The following is a 21854-nucleotide window of genomic DNA, read 5'->3' as shown; positions in this document are numbered from 1 at the left end:
AAAAATGACAAAAATGATAAAAATGACAAAAATGACAAAAATGACAAAAATGACAAAAATGACAAAAATGACAAAAATGACAAAAATGACAAAAATGACAAAAATGACAAAAATGACAAAAATGACAAAAATGACAAAAATGACAAAAATGACAAAAATGACAAAAATGACAAAAATGACAAAAATGACAAAAATGACAAAAATGACAAAAATGACAAATATGACAAAAATGACAAAAATGACAAAAATGACAAAAATGACAAAACTGACAAAAATGACAAAAATGACAAAAATGACAAAAATGACAAAAATGACAAAAATGACAAAAATGACAAAAATGACAAAAATGACAAAAATGACAAAAATGACAAAAATGACATAAATGACATAAATGACATAAATGACAAAAATGGCAAAAATTACAAAAAATTCAAAAAAATCTGTCTCGAAAAAAAAGTAGATCAGCTGTGGAATGCTCACAACAAAAATTCAACATGTGTCCCAAGAGCTGAAGTTAGAAGCTATTCGTTACAGATAAGGATATATATTTTTGAATTCTTAAAAGATCATGACCACATTTTTTTTAAAGTGGTGCTAATCCGTACTTTTGAAAGTAAGATGGGAATGCTGGTGTTATTCAAAACATTTTTGCATTTTAAGATTTTCAAAAAATAAACAAAGATTTTTGATAAATTTTCAAAGGTAGCTTGTCACTTTTTATATTGCTTCTATGCATTATTAATGCATATATGTATAAGACTTAAAAGCATTATTAATGTTGATATAATGCTAACGAAATGTTGATTTAATGCTGATTAAGGGTTATGGCTTAATGTTTATGGTTATTTGGGTTTAGTGCTACAGTCTTAATGATTGTTAACTTTATAAAGTAGCTCTATATTTGCACTTGGGTTAAGCAGCCTTGCTTAGAGATGCATGAAACATCGAGATCTGATGGTGTTTATTCGGAATTTTTTGTTGTCAAAATTTTACTATCGGGGACTTCGGAAAACCGGTCGATTTTCGGAAAGTCAATTTCTAACCAAACTATTTTTTTTTAAGTAGTATCAGAATTCATACATTTCTAAGTCATTTGGCATCTAAATAGCTATTTTGACTTTATTGGTTTACTTCAGTCCCCTCTTTGATGATTTTTGAAGGTCAACAAATCGAAAATTTGAGTGCATTGAGGCACCCCTAAATTAAGTCCGATTGAGCTGAAATTTTGCCGATGTCAGGTTATTGGGGCCAAACTAAAAAAAGCATATGGTCGGTTTGCGAAATTCGACATGACCCTTTTGGCTGCCACCCTGATGAATATATGGAAAAAACATAACACTCTCGCTTATTCAATTCAAGAATGGAAGCTTAAGTAAACATAATATAAATTCAGCATACTGCTTCAACATTGCCAACAAAACACAATCCATGAGTGCAATCATTCATAGGGTTTAAATTCGTCACGAGTCGCCCACGCTAAACAACCCGAAAATTCTTCAGCAATTCCGCCTCCCAAACGGAGCCAATCTTAATAATGCTCAGGTCCCTCAGCCAGCCAGCCAGGAAGCTGCATAGAACTCAACCCCTCTCATGTCACTAGTTGTCCGGATTCCAATGCAAAACCCCCCTCATTTCGGTAACAATAATAATAAAGTTTTACAGCACAGTGACACCTAACAAATGATGACATTTATTGCATTACATTTACATTAAATCGCGCATATTCACGCCACGCCACGCGAGACGCCTTTCAGTCAGCGCTGCAAGCTTGGGAGCCCTCAAGACCCAAGATCGACCCTTGCGCGCAAATCTTCTAGGTTGTAACCATCATCAGCTCTCCTTCTTGATGGAGGCTGCGCGGACGTTGGCAGAAGGAAAAAAAGTACCAACAACACTGCTCGTGATACAATTTTCTAGGTGGCGATGGTAGGGTTTATTTTAACAATGTTTTAATAACCTTTTTTTCAAAATTTATCAAAAAAAATCATGGGACACTAAAATCAACAAAATTTAAAAAAAAATGGAAGGACAATTTCAATGTTTCAGTTTCTAATCCAAAATTTTAATAATGTTTAAAGTAAGAAAAAAAATCATTAAAAACACCCTAACGCTTCTCCTTAGATTGGATGCAAGGCGTCAAAAGCTAGATCATGGAAGACGAACTACTCTCTGGCCCGAAAGTCATATGAGAGGGTCTCAAAGGGGTTGTCATCGTTCTGCGAGCGTCGAGATATGCATGAATTTTCATTTTCGACGTTAATTTTTATTCGCCACGTTCGCCGTCGGCAAGCATCCAATCCGAGTCTCAAAACGCTCGGTCTTTCTTTGAGGGGGTGTTGTTGTCGGATGGGGGCAAAAGTGCAATAGTTGCGCTAGTTCATGTCCGTTGTTTATGTGGTTAATTTAATTAAATCTAAATTTGTGTCTGTTTTGGCTTGACGACACTTTTGCAGTTCGTTTTTACTCTGCTAGCGTTGTTTGTTCCAAAAGTCGATGCGCAAACGTGTCTGCGGATCTAATTTAGTGCTTTCCCGCAGATATTTGAAGCAAAAGCGTGGCACAAGCGAGATAAATTGCTTGAAAGTTTGGTTTCTCTTTCTGTTTGGACATAATTAGAAAAGTAAAGGAAAATGTCCGAGTGCATTTGAAAGTTTGTTGGAATGATTTAAAATTAGATTTTGCACGTGAGGGTACATTTGGGTACGAAAAAAAGATTTATACCTTTGCCTAATTTTAATATACTGAATTCTTTTTTTTAACCGATTAATGCACCAACATAGGTTATCCAAAGTAAACTTGTTCTTTAAAAAAGCAATTTAACCACGTATAAGAAAAGAAGCCGGTATTTCGATAGAAATATACTAGCTTTTTCAGTACGTGAAAATGTATTTGGCTCGAACGGCTTGGATGCCATTTTCACGTTAATGTGTGTTGTGATTCCCTTGAATTGAACCATGGTGGTTGAATTAGAGGGAATCTTCCGATTGCTTTGATTCAGTAAAATAATTCAACATAGTAGGCTCAGAACACATTACAGCATGATGTGTTTTGTAGAAAAACTCAAAGAAAGGAAATACAGTTACACTAATTTTAGCATAGGCAGAAAATGGAGCTTTTTCCGGTTAATTTCTAGCAAAAATTCAAATATTTGGTCGATGATTTTCCAGAATTTTTTTTTTTGAAAATTTTTTATTTGAAATATTTTTAAAAATATTTATAATTTATGTGTTTTATTTTTTTTTTCCTTTTTTATAGGAATTTAACCCACTAAGGTCATTCTTCCTCGGAAATTACGTGTTTTATCATTTCAGGGGTGCTAACTAAACTACTTTTTATTTTTTTGTATTATCAAATACAACTGACTAAATCAACTTTCTCATCAATAGCTATAAAAAATTTCAAAATGACTTTAAACTACAGAAAATACGCAATTGAAACAATATATTAGCTTAAAAAATATCTTCTAAATTATATTAAAATTTGAAAATCGGCTTACAAATCCTGTCACCCGTCTGGGAGAATTCAATTCAATCATCTGAATTAAAAAGAATTCACTAGAATTACACGAATCCATAGAAGCGTCCATCTGAATCCATTATCTATAGATTTTCTGATTGTAAAAACATTAGAGGGAATTTTTATAGACAAACTAAAAGATTAAGAAAATCACTTAATACTTGGAACCGCTTTAGCTTTTTTGTGTTATCGCTTATGAGAAATCTTTTTTTATACTTCTCCCGAGTCAAATTATTTAGAATCTTATTCGCACTTCAGTCTTTTGAAAGACCCTAGAGCTGTTCGATCTAGCTTAAATTATGCTTGTCCCTTTTTTTGAGCCATTATAGGCATGGGGTGTTTTATTCAATTAAATAAACTGTACTGCTTATGGGGATTCTTCATTTTTATTCAAGAGCTAACATTTCTGTCAAGGTAAAACAATCTTAACTTCAAGCCATTTTTTAAATAATCTCTTGAATTCCTTATTGGAAATTGAATTTTTTAAATGAATGAATCTAGCCCAAAGCCGTTTATAAATTTTCCAAAACAAATGCGTTTCTTTCATTGTGTCAATCTAAAATAAACTAATATCAACAGTATTATTGATCTTATGCCAAAGTGAATTGCAAATGATCAAATCATGGAAATAAAAACAAAATAAAATCAAGTATTAAAACGTCGGTAAAATTGGAATTTCTCCTGATAAAAATAGTTTTTCATCGTTTTGTCCATCGATAATTCTCAAATATCATAAGAATGTACTACAATTCTAAAATGAAGTTCAAAGAATTCTGAAAAATATTTACACACCGTCAATATAAGAAAAAGGAGAAATTGATGTTATAAATATAGCCTCAGATATACAAATTAAAGTGCATAAACTTTTAATTTTAACGAAATGCTATATTTCAATTTTTTCCAAAAACTTTGCTGCTAAGATTCGCTTGAATTTATTCTTCGGTAAAAAAAAAATAAAAATGCCGTAAACGAATGGAAGCATAAAAATATTTGTTAATTTTCTGATGTGCGTATTCATCTTAACATACAAATATTGTGAAAGTATTTTAAACCACGAGTTTAAAAAATCAAATATTTCGTTGCCAATCAAAGGATATTGGACTGTTGTTATTGATCGATCTTAAAATTACATTTAACCAGAATTAGTTTTGCGTAAAGCTTGAGCATAAATTAATGTAACATTTGGAAAACATAAAATATAACAAGGATATTCCAAAAAATAAATTTTTAATATAATTTCATATCAAAATAACGATTATCGGAAAATTCTTATCCCTCTATCCTATTCAATCTTTCAAATTGTTCTATTTTTTATTGATTTCAGAATAATCATCATTTGAATAAAATCGAAAAACAAATTGATAATTTTAAGAAATACATTGATATTCCATTGCATTGGAATAATTTTACAGATTAAAATTTAAAAATATCTTCCAAAAATCAAAGTGTATGGGAACTCACCGACCAAACATTTTGATTTTTCCTAAAAATGACTCAGAAATGTCTAAATTTTCCATTTCAGAAAAAAATAAAATTTACTGAGAACAGAAGGGGAATAAAAAACCCGCAGCAATGTTTTTCTCTAATCTGAAAATTTCAAATTTTTTTTATAAAATTCTGATTCTCATTTTGGTTTGCTTTTCAAACTTAAACTTATTGCATATTTCATATTTGAAACTCATAATTCTGGAATATGAATAGTAAATATTTCAAATGGCAAACCATTTTCAGGATTTTTATTTGAAATTTTTTATAAAATTCTAATGAACGGCCAAATTGTAAAGTAACACTCTCGACCATCGTAAAGTACCACTCTCGACTCAGAACTAGAGAGAAAGCCTAGAAATCTTATCCCAGGTTTACAATTTTCTAACTGTTTTTTTTTAGTTTTCTCTCCGAGCTGAAGTTTAGTTCCGAACATCGCATTTCAATAACCTTATAATAAGCTTTTCAGATTTCTCATATTTTGCTCGTTTTTTCTACTTTTATTGCAAGATCAAACAAAATTTTGCAAAATTGGCAATCTTATTTGAATAAACTTCGAATTTTTTAATATTCCTCGACGAAGGCCATGACTAAATTATCAGGCAAATTGTGAATTTTATATTTTCTTTCTTTTGACTGAAACGCAAATTCAAACAAAACAAACTGGACTTTTAAAATAATGAACTTTGCATCATAATTTGTAGTCAGATTTCTAACAGAACTGAAAAGAACAAGAAATGAACAAATGTGTCTAGATAAAAAAGATGGTTTTGTTTTGTTTTTTTTTTTTTTTTGAAAATTTTAAATGAATTATTTGGATATTGGGGGATATTTCAAAAAATATCCCGAATTCGCAAGGCTCAGATACTTGCCGGAAAATCTGGAAAACTTAGATCAAAACTATTCCGGATTTTGTGGTTATGAATTTTATTTGAAAAAGTTTAAAAGTTTAAATTCAATGTCTGAGATCAGATTCCGGATTCTGTATCCAACTTATTGTTCTTTAATTTCAGTTTGGATCATCATTCGCACAAAATCCTGATTCTCATTTTGGTTTGCTTTTCAAACTTAAACTTATTGCGAAGGTATTTTATGTCCGAAACTCATAATTTCGGAATATTTATAGCAACTTTTTCAAATTGCAAACCATTTATACACTCAGAGGAAATCTTATTATAAATTTCATAAGATACATCTTATGAACCACTTTTTTGCGTCCAAACTAATTTTTCATAAGAGTCTTATGAAATTCTTTCAATTTTCATACGATGTTCTTATGAAAAATAGAAGAAACGGCATTGTGAAAAAATGATGAACATATTCATTCATAGCATCAGTTTTTTTTTTCATCATCTAACAGTACAGTACGCCAGTTCATAGTTATTATAGTTTTCCTTCAATGTTAAATGTAAGTTCGATTTGATGTTTTTGGTGTGAACGTTGAATATATTAGTAAACTAAAATACATTATTTGTTAACTTTTCAGCTAGCTGATCGGCAAAAAACGAAAGGTCGAAGATTAAGATGCGGCAAAAAAACTTTGATGGAGCCGTCTGTTGATGCGCTGCTGATGGTGACAATGAAGGATTTAATATTAAACGAATTTGGCAAGTAATAAATTGAATGTTTTCAGCATGAAATATCGAGAATTTGTCTTATTAGAAAGTGATTTACTGTTTCCATAAGAATCTCTTATGAAAAGCAACAACCTCTCATTGAAGTAGGCGTTCATCTTCAGAATTCATTCGCGTCAAAAGACAATCTTATGAATTTCATTAATTTTTCTTATGGCGCCACTTCATAAGAGAATCTTATGGCATACATAATAGTATTTTTCTGAGTGTAAGATTTTTTTTGATATTTTTACTTTTGATTCTTATGCAGAATAAGAACTTTAAAAAGTTTCATAGCTCGCAATTTTCATATGGATTCACAAGTTGAATTAATTGCTGAATAACGAATTCATATTTAAAGCCAAAAATACAGAATTCAAAGTAAATATTTCTGGTTGAGGGTTTTGATACATATTTCGCTATATGGATCATATCAATAGGAATTCTTATCTGGAACTTAGATTCAAAAACCGTTTTCAAATAAGGAATTCAAATTTTTAAACTCAGGTTCAAAGACAGGATCCAGATTATGAACTAAAATTAAAAATTTCGATCGTTTTTTACTCAAGATTGAAAAATAATTGTAAGAATTTTATAAAAATTCAAATTGCAGGAGATCGTTGTTTCAAAATTTTGATTCAGGATTTGAAATTAAAATTTAATATTTAATAATAATATAGTCAGAGCCAACTTGAAAACACAAACCAGAAGAAATAAAATATGTGTCTATTTAAAATGGGATTTAAAGGATTTCGTTTTAAGAAAAATATTGATTAAAATATTAAAAAAATATTCACAGGATTCTAGTTATGAATTCAATCATGAGTGTTAAGTTTTTGTTGTTCAAAGAACTTGTATTTTAACTTCAAGTGAAAATTCAGCAGGAAATATATTTCATTTGTTTTTTCCTAAACATTATTTAAAAAGAAAATTCTTCAAAAAAAGTCTTAAACTAAAGTTTAATTTAAATCGAGTTTACAAGATTAGAAAATAAATCTGATTTAACCTTAAACTTAATCTCTTCCTTTTATTTGTATATAAATAATTTTTGATGAGTTTTCACCAATGCTTAAAATTGTTACCTTTGTGGTTAAAAGAATTAGTTTATTACTTGCTATTTTGAGTAAAAACAAAAAAAAAATCTTTAAAATGAAACCTTTATGATCCCTTATTCATTTTTATCTAAATTTCATATTAAAATAAGGCTAGGAGTTGTTCTCAAAAGTTAGGATTTAAAAAAAAAAAAATACAAACATTAATTGTAAAAATACTCACACCTGAATAATTTTATAGAGCTGCAATATTTTTTTCCTATTCTTTATACATGCATTGTTCAAGCAAAAATATCAAAGGAAAAATTTTGTCATTAAACCATTTCATTTCATTTGATAAAAATTCTAATTTCGGCGTATATCATTGTTTTTGTATGATAAAATTTTTCAAAAATTTATATACATATAAATTTTGGTCTCGTCGGATGTTTTATTTTTAAAAGGTTTCTCAGAGAAATTTCCGCTTATTGCGTTGGGTCATAAATGAGATATTTAAGTTTGAGCGAAAGAAGTTAAAAAAAAAAATACGATTTTGTAAAATAGCTTTATCTCGAGAACCAAATATTCAAGAATCGTCTAACCTTGTCAAAAAGTAGGTGAATAAAAGCTCTTACTCTTAAAGAATTTTGTTTAGCTAAAAACATTTCACGAGTAAAAAGTCTTGAACAAAGTTGAACATCTGAAAGCATTCATAACAATTTATTTATATCTTTGAACGGTACTGAATGCTCATTTCTGCTATTTATTAGTTATGTTTTCAAATAATTCTATTAAAAGTTGTAGAACGTTTCAACAAAACTAACCTTAAAGCTGATAGTTCTCACTTTAAGTAAAAAATGTTGCTCAAATTTCATGCAAAGACTCCCAGGCATACCCGGGCATTTACAAAAAAACCCTTAAATCTGTGCTTGGGATTCCATAATTTGAAACTCTAAAACCGGTCAACATCTGGGCAAATTAGTTCAAATCTAGACATTTGTCATTAAGATTTAAACGAAATGGTGAGAGATAAAAACATGAAAAAATATATTTTATAGAGACGCATAAGACGCGTTCAAATCTTATCTTACACCTAAAAAGAAACATAAAATTCATAAATTACGTTTAGAAATTGGAGTTTTTGATTTGATTTTTTTTTATAATATGGATGACAACGGGCAAATTTTTAACAATCTTTCTCGATTTCCAAGCAACCTGGCTGGACCTCAATTTTCTCAATTTTTCTTATAGAAAATTCAGGTAATCTAGAATGCCTTTCATAAGAGTTCTTTTTATTTATCAATTCTCTACCGATTATCTCCTTACAAAAGCTAGCACATATCAATTTGCAATCAATTTGATAGATCAAGATGTTTTGATTTTTATTTTGATTTTTAAGTAAACCATCAACACTAAATATTTTCAAGAAAAAACAAAAGCTAAGCAATACGCTTATGCTCAATCAACCCAAACATTGATTATTGATTTTCCATGTTATCGGTTTATGGCCCGTTTTTTTTTCGAATAAATTATCCACCGAGTTTCTCTTCTACGGGAGGCTCCAGAATCGGTCAGATTTTATCGCCCCTTGCCGGGTGATTGATGGTTCATCTGCCGCCTTCTGGCTTTTGAATCAATGGCAGCAAAAATGCCACCGGAGCTGCCGAGGCGAATCATCGGCGGTGAATCTTCACATTTGGCCCCGATCACGGTCCCAAAAGTCGTATACCTATGCTAAAATTTTACTATCAACACCTTGCAATCAGTCAGCAGAGGTACCGGATTCTGAACCTCCGGAATTTGACGAAACTGGGAGAAGCCAGTCTCAGATCTAGCGAGGATAGTAAAAATCGGTGCTTTTAAATGGGAGTCGGTCGTTTTGCGCGGGGAATGACATTAGATTTATTCTTCGAAACGTTTTATGACTTGATTGGCTTTTGATTTGATTCCGGGGCGCATTCAACGTTTTCTAGTTTGTCACAGGATCATCTGTGATCCGATTGTTTGTTCGTTCGATGGAAGTTTTGGTGGATTTTCAGGAATATGCGATCGTTAAAATATGTATAAACTGCAAAGATTAAGCAAAATTTTCCGGAGGCAGTGAAAGTCGGCGGCAACCTAAACTGCAATGCTGCATCCAAGAAGAGTTGAGGATCGAAATCTTTTGCTCCCAACAATAGGTAATCTGCTTCGAAAAACCCCAGCTGTTTTATTAGTTTATTGGATTTATGGCAAACGGTTCGATGAAAGTCAGTCTAAGATAGCGCTCTACAGAAAGGATCGATTCCGTGGGACGTTGTCTGCGGATTCTAGTCGATAGATGGAATTGGAGGGTGTGATGCAGCCATGCAAGTCTCCGAATTTGGTATAACGGTTTCCATTTTTTTTGCATGATTTATGCGTTTGCACCGACATTATGCCGAAGACTGTTTGGTGAGTTTTGAGGAGCTCTGCACGTCATAAAACGAATCCATTTATTATTGTTCAGAACTGCTCCAACTTTTGTTCATTTTTGTATGAATAAATTTACATCCCAAAAATGAGACTTCACCTTTTCTGTAAAGAGCTCTATATTTGCTCGTTAGATCATAGCGATAGAATGGGCGTAGTCTTAAAAAAATAGAGCAGTTATAAACTCATAAAACGATCAGTTTGAACTGAGATTTCAAAAACCAATTAGTTTGATGCATATTAGGTATAAACGTATCAGTGAACAAATGATTTTTTTCAAAATCAAAATGAGCTCAGCGACGAACGTGTTAACTGAGTGGATAACATAAGTAAGAGAGCGTCACACGTTTTCGATGTGACGGGGCCTCCCAAGAAATACACCCGTCACCTGAATATGGGTCCCACGGTGACGAACGTGTTATAGTTCCTCACGGAGAAATTTCTCAAAGGGGATTTTATCATCGGCAAGGTTCTTTCGTGGAAAGTTCTTTCAGTAAGATTCCTCACAAAGAAGATTGTCAAGGAGATGTTTCTCTCATGAAATTTTCTGATAAACAAGTTTCTCGCAGGAAGGTACCTGACAGCAGCGTTACCCGATTTAGAGTACTTTTACTGATCTACGGGTTGATGCTCGAAAAATATCGACTATCGAAAATTGTTAGGTATAAACGAAATTTGTACCAGATGATCAACAAAAATTTCATCAGGTTTCATCAGTACATTTTTCGTTTTTCGTCTAATCTACGGATTAAAGCGGTTCACAATCTGGCAACCCTGCCTTACAGGGAAGATCATCACGGCAGTTCACGGCAGGGGTTTTCAGATCGTGCTCCGCGGAGCACTTGGTGCTCCGCGAAGCTTTTGAAAGTGCTCCGCGGCGTACGCAACGAAAATCATAAACCACCTTTGAAAAACTCTGGTATTTTTTTATCGTTTCATTTTTATCGAAACATGAGAAAAAAGAATTCACAGGGCAAATAGTACGAACGAAAAAATTTTGTTTGCTTTGTTTTTACTGGCAGCTGAATCCCTGCAGGGATGTTGACAAAGAAAGGTGGATTGTCAAAATGCACTGCTTTGATCGAACAACGTTGTGTTGAAGGACTGAGTGTGCAAAACACTCAAAGAAAAGGCTGTTCTTGCGCCGTACTTGGCGAGCTACCGATTGGAAAAGCTGGAGAAGCGCATACTATTACTTAAACTTAATCAAACCTTGTAGGTATTCAAGAAGTCGTCCGTATGGTTGACAATAAAACAGTGGAATTGGTAAATTCGATTCCCATGTCTGACAACACTGTTCCTCGGCGAATTTGTGACATGGCTGAAGATGTTGAAAACGATTGAGAACTTCAAAATTCGACATGCAGCTTGACGAATCCTCAGATGGACTAGCAATTCTCATAATATTTGTTCGCTTTCAAGGTTCTGAATGTTTCGAAGAAGATTTGATTCTTTGCAAACCTTTGCCAACTTCCACGTCGGAGGCTGAAATTTTCAAGCTAAATAATTGATGATTATGTTACGGACAACAATATTTCATGGGGAAATTGCATTGATGTATGTATGGACGGTGCGAAAGCTATAGTTGGAAATACTGCTGGAGTCGTTGCCAAGATCAAAGAAAAGACCAAAAGTTGCGGTAGTAGTCATTACATCTTTCATCGACATGCACTCGCTATGAAGAAACTATCATCATCTTTGAAGGAAGTCTTGGACGAACGCATAAAAATAATCAACTTTATTAAGGCTCGACCGAAAAATTCAGGGTTTTTGAAGGCGTTGTGCGAAGAGATGATTAGCCAACATTCCACGCTATTACTTCATACCGAAGATCGCTGGTTATCTCGTAGAAAAATGTTGTCTCACCTGTTTGAACTAAGACTGACTTCAGTCTTTCAATGCAAGGTAAAGGAATAACAATCTTCGATTAAAACGGCAATATCATGACTATCAAGAGAAAAATCAAATTTTGGGCAGAATCACTAAAAAAGCGCAACCTAACAGCTTTCCAAATTGAAGAAGCATTCAATCAGAAATAACTTTGAAGTTATCATCCGATAATTTCCATGAATTATGACAATCACAATACTTTTCATGGATAAATTTATTTTAGTACTAGCTGATCCCATACGAGCTCCGTTTCGCTTTCAACTTGGAATATGTCATGAACAGTTTGTATGAAAGCCAATTGCCAAGCATTTTCCAGATACACTTCTGAATTCATTGTTAAGTAATAATTGCAAAAATATTGGTCGATCACTTTGTCTGTCGTCTGCTACTCAACTTGAAACCAGAAATCCTTTGACCGAGCCAAAAAACCACGTGTATAAGTTTCGATTCGATCATTGCATAACAACGCAATTATTGCCAAAAAGCTAAACCCCTTTCGTGGGCTCTTATATAAACTTTGATATCTGAAATCGATTGCCCTTCCCTCAAAACTCCCGTGTGCAAATTTTCAAAGCAATCCATTGTATGAAAACGACAATATTGCTAAAAACAGTGAAGAATTAATTTATATGGACGACCCCTTTCGTCGACCCCTGGCAAAACATTTGACATCTGAAATCGGTTGCTTGTCCCTGAAAACTACCGTGTGCAAATTTTCATCCCAATCCAATGTAAAATAACGACGATATTGCAAAAACATTGCCGGCCCCTTACACTGAATTTAATACCTTAAATCCATTGCTCATCTCTCAAAACTCTCGTGTACCAATTTTCGTCTGCATCCGATGTATAATAACATCAACAGTGAATAGTTAATATGGACGACCCCTTTGGCCGACCCCTGATTTTAGTTTTGATAAGTGAAATCAGTTGTTTGTCCCTAATAACTCCTATGTGCCAATTTTCACCCCAATCCGATGTATAAAAACATCGGATCACTAAGATACTGTAAATTTAATATGGAAGGCCCCCTTTTCCGGCCCCTTACACTGAATTTGATACCTCAAATCGATTGCACGTCACTCAAAACGATCGTGTAGCAATTTTCATCTGAATACGATGTATAATAACATCACTATCGCAAAAACAGCGATCAGTTAATATGGACGACCCCTTTAGCTGACCCCTTACACAAAATTTGACACCTGAAATCGATTGCTCGTCTTTTAAAACTCTCATGTGCAAATTTTTAACACGATCCGACGAAAAGTAACGTCAATATCGCGAAAACAATATTTGTGTGCTATGGACGACCCCCTTCAGAAGGGGTCATCCGAAAATCTAAAAACATTTTTTATCCTTCCTGGTCCTAATGAGCATCCATGCCAAATTTCAGCTCTCTAGCCCTTAAGACGGCTGAGTCTATAGAGGACAAACAAGCAAACATACAGAAATTTCTTTTTATATATATAGATTCCTTGGTGTAAACTCAAACTAACAGGCCCACGTGTCTAATGAAGTCATTTACAATTACAATTACTATGTTTTGCTGCAGAATTTTTTGAACAGCTTTCAGCAAAATTCCCCGAAAAATATCATAAAATAATAAAAAGATCGAATACTTTAAATGAACAGCCTATTTTTATGTCAAAGAAACCAGAATCATTAACATTGCAAGAATATGAAAGCTTGATAGATATGAAAGATTCGTATCCAAAAAGTTGTTGGAGGAGTATTGGTGTCAACTGAAAAATACATTTAAAATTTTGTCCGATGAATCAAAACTTTACTTCTGCCGTATTCCACAACTTATCTATGTGAGTCTGGATTTTAACACATATATCGCAACGAAGACAAAATACCGATCCCGACTAAACGCGGAACTAGACGTCAGGCTACAACTGACACAAATTTAAGCAAACTTGTTACAGCTTGAAAAATCGAGGAAAGCGTATTTGTTCTATTGAAATTATTAAGTTTTGATGACACATAATTTGTTAATAAAAACAAGACTATTCAAACAGTAGCCATTCATTACCGATGTTATTGACTACGATGACAAGGCACATCTTATTTGAACGATAAATACTATCAAGTTTTCAAAACTCGGGTTTCACTCTTTCAAAAATGTAGGTGCTCCGTCAAAACATTTGTTTTTAAAAAGTGCTCCGCCGAGCAAATGATCTGAAAACCCCTGCTCTAAAGGATTGTCCTGTTACAAGTTCCTCACAGGGAATTTTCTCCTGCACAATTCCATTTGAGGAATGTCCTTGAAGGTTCCTCATAAGGAAACAAAAATAATAGCCAAATTCTGTCAAGGATTTTTTTTCATAGGCGAGTTTCTCTCAAGGAATATTCCTTAGAAAGAATCCACTTGAAGAATTTTCTCGCGGGGAATGTCCACCCCGTAGGATCCTCAATACCTTCAGGGAATGCCATTATTCAAAATATTCTTAGGGGAAATAGGAGAAATATTTAAAATCTCCTGCCTATGCAAAAATAAAGCACAGGACACAAACATTACATGAATATTTTTCATAAACTATTTGGTGAGATTTCGAGACTTATCTAATGAACCTCTTTTTTTCTCCTTCCAGGTATGCAAATGGACGAATCCTTCTCAAAATTTCTGTACAAGGTATTCTAAAGATATTCCTGAATTCTAAATAGTATTTAACCATTTTTACCTATCAAAACGAAGATTTAATCAAACTGAAGTTTTTCAAGTAAGCAAGCTGGTCACTTTAACTACGGTAGAAATTTACCAAACTTGCACATATAGGTAGTTTGTAATATTTTAAATGTATTTCTGAACACATTTTTTCAATGACAATTTCTCGTACACTCAGAAAAATACTATTATGAATGCCACAAGATTTTCTTATGAACTGGCGCTATAAGAAAAATCTTCAATATTCATAAGATTGTCTTATGACGCGAATGAATTCTTCAGATGAACACTTACTTCAATGAGATTTTGTTGCTCTTCATAAGAGGGTCTTATGGAAACAGGAAATGTCACGTCTATCAAGATTAATAAAAATATTCGATGTTGAAAAGATTCAATTTATTTTTTCGCCGCTTTGTTTGGAAATACATCATGAGTGACCAGCAGCACCATCAGCAGCACATCCACACCCGGTCCCAAAGGAGGTTTTTTTTGCTGCATCCAATCTGGCGCTTTTTGCCGGTCAACATGCTGAAAAGTAAACAAAAATGGTTTCGAGTTTACGAATATATTAAAAGTTGACAATTAATAAAATGGAATTAAAACTTACCATTCAGAAGATAACAATCACATAAATTGTTAAGGATAACTTTTGTTTGACAACCATGAAATCGATGACTGATGGAATGAATGTGTTCATCTTTTTTTTCACAATGCCGTTTCATAAGAACTACGTATAAGAGTCGAAAGTTTATCATAAGACTCTTATGAAAATCAATTTTGCGTTCTTAAAGGCGGTTCATAAGACGCATCTCACGAAAATTATAATAAGAATTTGCCTGAGTGTAGAAAACTCGAAAATTTTGGAATCAAAAGAATAGAAACTGTATTTTAAGTTGTCCTAATAATTCTTCTCAAAACTCATGAGCTTTCATTACGTCGTATGAAACAAAATGTAAACAAACAGTTTTATTACGAACAAATACAGCCTGGACAACATTTTCTATATGTGAAATACAAGCACATATAAGAATTAAAGCTGTTTTAATAACTGTTGCAGGCGTTTTCTGTAAATTTTTTAGATGTTTTATACGACGTAATGAAAACACAATCGAGATTTAATGGTTTCATAGATTCGTAAATAATTAAGATGGTCCTATCAGTTCTATGATTATCCCGAATTTCCGAATCGGCCTTTTGAGTTATTTTTCAGGTCAATCTTTGGGGCAGCTATGAAACTCACTAACCAGATATGAAGCTCACTAGAAATCAATAGAAAATTTCGACAAAAAAATAATTTAATTTTTTGAAATAACACGAAGATTTTTGCTAAATTGCAACAAAAGACATCTGCAGCTGCCCAGTTGAAAGAAGCCCTGGAAAGCTGAAATTCAGCGCAACGCAGATACGAGAGACCCCTGCAGCAGACTTAGCAGCCAGATCAAGGAAACTTCACCGGAGATAACATACCGAGACGTAGATTTCGCCCACGGGTTCGTCAAAATAGTTGGGCAGCTTAAAACAACATTAGCGCAGACGAGAGACGCTCTGCTGACAACTCCAGTAGGTCCTACTTGCGCACCTGGTCTGGCTTAGAGGCGCCCAAATCGCCACACAGAAATTACCCAACCTTTAAAACGGTCGGCGGTGGACGCCGCGCGATTTTGCACTCATATCGACCCGATGGAATCTGCTGCTATTGCTTTTTTCTGTAATGGAAATGCATCAAACAACTCAACAAGCACAAATAACTTGCGCAGTTCCTCGATATCTGTTACAGTTTGAAGAAAAACCGTCTCGAAACGTAGGACATATACATAAGAGTAGGCCTCCTAAAATGACCTGCGGCGACATTTGATTAAATTAACACCAAATCTGGGTGCTGATCAGCTCCAACTCCAACTCGAACTCCCTCGAACTCCTGGCTTGTGCTGGTATTTCGCGCTGGATTTGTGGTCACGCGGATTGCCTGCCTCAGCGAATATTTGCTGCCGGGATGAGATTGACTCTCGGATTTTTTCTTTAAGTTTTTGGGTTGGGTTCCTGCTGCTCTAGCCCGAATAGCCCCGAGAAGGGGGGACACCCAACGCCTTGGTCTACACCCATCAGATCTAATGGCACAAGGCCTATGCAAAAATGTTCTCTCCTCAAGCCGAGTAAAACAGAGGGCGCCGTGGCGGGCCACAGAAAAAAAAACCGGGGGACTGTCAAACCGGTCACGACTGCACCTGGTATTCAACATCTGCCCGACAAATCCCCAGCTGGGCGTCGTCGCAGGGCAGCTTTTCGGTAAACGATCCGCTCGAAAGGGACAACTTGTATATTACTGATCCACCAGAGCTGGATTAAAGGGGTTCGAATAGGCGCTGATGATCAAAATCGAATCAAATTTCGCCATTCGACAAAGTGTGGTTTGAACCGCGCGATGCGCTCCTTCGCATTGTCAGGAACGCGGGAATTGACCCGGATCCGGCTCAAAGGACCAAATGTTTTGGATTGACAAGTAAGCATAGTGGACGCTTCCGAGATCTTAACGTCTTAGTGGATAAATTCTTATAAATAAGAAGCCTCTCTTATCTTTTTATAATTCTGATCATTCCTCTCTCTCCCTTTGATAAAAATACCCCCCTCCCTCGAAGGCAGAATTCGGCTCTGAAATCCTCAGTTGGTAGAATAGATCCAAGTGAGTATCCATAGTGGGTGGATGATGGTGTGTGATGAGGTCAAAAATTACTCTACAACGAACATCGGCTCACGCGAAGCTTATGGCGGCGACGGCGGCGGCGCATTTGGTAAATACTCGAGCGAGTTAAAGAACACGAATCCCGACACTATGGGCCACGGAACGGCCGAGAGATGGTTGATGGGGCCAATATCGACAGAGGGATTGGCCACTTGAACACCCTCTACAGCAAATCATGGCACTTCACGGTAGTACAGGAATTAGCATATCTAAGGGACGACGAGACGGCCCCGGCTGCCCAAAAAGCACAGTTTCGCGTGCCTGTCGCTACTTGAAACATGGCTAGAGAAGTTAAAATAGGTAAATCTCGTGCGCAGTCTGCGTTCATCAATCAATGAACACAAGATGGTGGCAGCGCGGGAGTTGTGGAATGATCTTAATTTCTTCTAGCGGTCAGTATGAGTGGCCCCCGGTATTCGCTTTATCTTAATTGAATTAGGAATTCTTTGAATTCTCATTGGCTGACCGCGTTTCAAAGGCAAGCAGCAAAGCCCAAGAAGCATACCGCTAAAGGATTTTCCATACACAAGTGTGGCTGTGTGATTAAAATATGAGATATAAAAAAACGACAAAAGTATTCAGTTGAGAGGCTTAAGTAGAAAAAATTTAATGAAGAAAACATGTATCCAATTTAAGAAAACTTTCATAGATATTTCACACCTGCTTTTTTATATACACCAATTACAAGAAATAATCTTATAACAAAAATTGTTTTAAAATTTAAGGAAATTGAAATCAAAAGCAAAAACCTACAAAAAATGCAAAAAATTTTAAAATTTAAAGAATATTATAATAATTTACAATAAAATACCGAAATGGACACCAATTTACAAAAACTTACAAAAATTTACAAAAATTTAAGGAATTTTCAAAGTTTTCATGAATCATATAAATTTAACAAATGTTGACAAATTTAAAAAAATCTAAAAAATTAACAAACATTTGAAAAAATTACAAAAATTTACAAAGATTAACAAAAGTTCACAAAAATTTTCATCAATAATAATAAATACATAAAAATTTTAACAAATTCAGAAAAACTTACAGTAAAAAAAAATATTAAATTTGACAAAAATTTTAGAAAATTAATAAAAATTTCAAATTTTCAAAAATTTTCAAAACTTCAAAAATTTACAAAAATTACAAAAATTTACAAAAATTTACAAAAAATTACAAAAGTTTACAAAAATTTAAAAACATTTACAAAAATTTACAAACATTTACAAAAATTTACAAAAATTTACAAAAATTTACAAAAATTTACCAAAATTCACAAAAATTTACAAAAATTTCAAAAATTTACTAAATTTACAAAAATAAACAAAATTTACAAAAATTTACAAAAACTTACAAAAATTTACAAAAATTTACAAAAATTTACAAAAATTTACAAAAATTTACAAAAATTTACAAAAATTTACAAAAATTTACAAAAATTTACAAAAATTTACAAAAATTTACAAAAATTTACCAAAATTTACAAAAATTTCAAAAATTTACTGAATTTACAAAAATAAACAAAATTTACAAAAATTTACAAAAACTTACAAAAATTTACAAACATTTACAAAAATTTACAAAAATTTACAAAAATTTACAAAAATTTACAAAAATTTACAAAAATTTACAAAAATTTACAAAAATTTACAAAAATTTACAAAAATTTACAAAAATTTACAAAAATTTACAAAAATTTACAAAAATTTTCGAAAATTTACAAAAATTTACAAACATTTACAAAAATTTACAAAAATTTACAAAAATTTACAAAAAATTCCAAAAATTTTCAAAAATTCACAAAAATTAAAAAAAAATTAACAAAAGTGAACAAAATTTAACAAAAATGTACAAAAATTTACAAAAATTGTCAAACATTTACAAAAATTTACAAAAATGTACAAAAATTTACAAACATTTACAAAAATTAACAAAAATTAACAAAAATTCACAAAAATTTACAAAAATTTACAAAAAATTTACAAAAATTTACAAAAATTTACAAAAATTTACAAAAATTTACAAAAATTTCCAAAAATTTACAAAAATTAACAATAATTTACAAGAATTTACAAAAATTTACAAAAATTTACAAAAATTAACAAAAATTAACAAAAATTAACAAAAATTAACAAAAATGTACAAAATATTTCAAAAATTAAAAAAAAATCAAAAAAATTTACAAAATTCACAAAAATTTAAAAATATTTACAAAATTTTACAAAAATTTACAAAAATTTACAAAAATTTACGAAAATTTTCAAAAATTTACAAAAATTTACAAAAGTTAACAAAAAATTACAAAAATTAACAAAAGTTTACAAAAATTAACAAAAATTTACAAAAAATCACAAAAATTCACAAAAATTTACAAAAATTTCCAAAAATTTACAAAAATTTACAAAAATTTACAAAAATTTACAAAAATTTACAAAAATTCACAAAAATTTACAAAAATTTACAAAAATTTACAAAAAAAAATTAACAAAAATTTACAAAAATTTACAAAAATTTACAAAAATTTACAAAAATTTACAAAAATTTACAAAAATTTACAAAAATTTACAAAAATTTACAAAAATTTACAAAAATTCACAAAAATTTACAAAAATTTACAAAAATTTACAAAAATTCACAAAAAGTTAAAAAAAAAATAACAAAACTGAACAAAATTTAACAAAAATGTTCAAAATTTTACAAAAATTTACACAAATTAACAAAAATTTAAAAAATTTACAAAAATTTACAAAAATTTACAAAAATTTACAAAAATTTACAAAAATTTACAAAAATTTACAAAAATTTACAAAAATTTACAAAAATTTACAAAAATTTACAAAAATTTACAAAAATTTACAAAAAATTACAAAAATTTACAAAAATTTACAAAAATTTACAAAAATTTACAAAAATTTACAAAAATTTACAAAAATTTACAAAAATTTACAAAAATTTACAAAAATTTACAAAAATTTACAAAAATTTACAAAAATTTACAAAAATTTACAAAAATTTACAAAAATTTACAAAAAATTACAAAAATTTACAAAAAATAACAAAAATTTACAAAAATTTACAAAAATTTACAAAAAAACAAAAACAAAAAACAAAAAAAAATTAACAAAAATTAACAAAAAATTACGAAAATTTACAAAAATTTACAAAAATTTACAAAAATTAACAAAAATTTACATAAATTTAAAAAATTTACAAAAATTTACAAAAATTTACAAAAATTTACAAAAATTTACAAAAATTTACAAAAATTTACAAAAATTTACAAAAATTTACAAAAATTTACAAAAATTTACAAAAATTTACAAAATTTTACAAAAATTTACAAAATTTTACAAAAATTTACAAAAAATTAAAAAAATTTACAAAAATTTACAAAAATTTACAAAAATTTACGAAAATCTACAAAAATTTACAAAAATTTTAAAAAAATAACAAAAATTTTAAAAAATTCAATAAAAAAATTATAAAAATATTCAAAAGTTAAAAAAAAAATTTTAAATTTAAAAAAAAAATTACAAAAATTAACAAAACTTTACCAAAAAATGACGAAAATTTGCAAAAATTTACAAAAATTAACAAAAACTGACAAAAATCAACAAATATTTTTAAAAGTTAACAAAAATTTACAAAAATTCACAAAAATTTACAAAAATTTACAAAAACTCACAAAAATTTACAAAAATTAACAAAAATTTACAAAAATTTACAAAAATTTACAAAAATTTACAAAAATTTACAAAAATTTACAAGAATTTACAAAAATTTATAAAAATTTACCAAAATTACTAAAAATTTACAAAAATCATCAAAAATTTTAAATTTTTTTAAAAATTTACAAAAATGTCCACATTTAAAAATTCACCAAAACATTAACAATTGTTTACCAAATAAAAAAACTTGAATCTTCAAAAATGATTTTTTCTTGACTTTGGAAAAATTAAGGAAATTTCTCAAAAATTTGTGAAAATATTTTGAAATCTTTGAAATTTTGACCATTTAATTTGTATAAAAATTGTTGAAAAGTTTACCGAAAATTATCTGAATAGTTATTTTGAGAAAGATTGGAAAAGCGTCTGGAATTTTAATGAACATTCTCGGAAAATACTCTTGAAATTTTGTGAAAATGGTTAAAACATTTTCTGTAAAGTATTCGAAAATGACCTCATAACTGACGGAAAAACATTTTGAAAATGGTCAGGTAATCATATAGAGTCATTAAAATTTTTCGGAACACTATTTTTTTTAAATTCTGCAGTAAAATAAGATCGAATTACGAAAAACCGAATTCGAACTGAGTCAAACGAGTCGAAATTTAAGTTGAATTAAAAATGATCAAAATTATATTAAAATTCACAAAAATTGACAAAAAAAATTAAGAAACTACCAAAAATTACAAAAAAACTACAAAAATGTACAATAATTTTCAAAAACTACAAAAATTT

General features: G+C 30.9%; 1 protein-coding gene across 1 annotated transcript in view; it reads left to right on the top strand.

The window, feature by feature from the left end:
* Positions 1 to 21854, top strand: part of LOC129745119 (histone-lysine N-methyltransferase MECOM-like) — a 207817-nt gene that overhangs the window by 13919 nt on the left and 172044 nt on the right. The window contains exon 2 of the mRNA XM_055737967.1: positions 14584 to 14624. The gene's annotated coding sequence lies outside the window, so the exon portion shown is untranslated. The remainder of the gene's footprint in view (positions 1 to 14583; positions 14625 to 21854) is intronic.

The sequence above is a fragment of the Uranotaenia lowii genome, chromosome 2 (assembly GCF_029784155.1).
Source record: "Uranotaenia lowii strain MFRU-FL chromosome 2, ASM2978415v1, whole genome shotgun sequence".
Classification (NCBI taxonomy): Eukaryota; Metazoa; Arthropoda; class Insecta; order Diptera; family Culicidae; genus Uranotaenia; species Uranotaenia lowii.
The sequence above is the reverse complement of the archived record's forward strand: the minus strand, read 5'-3'. Positions and strand labels throughout refer to the sequence as shown.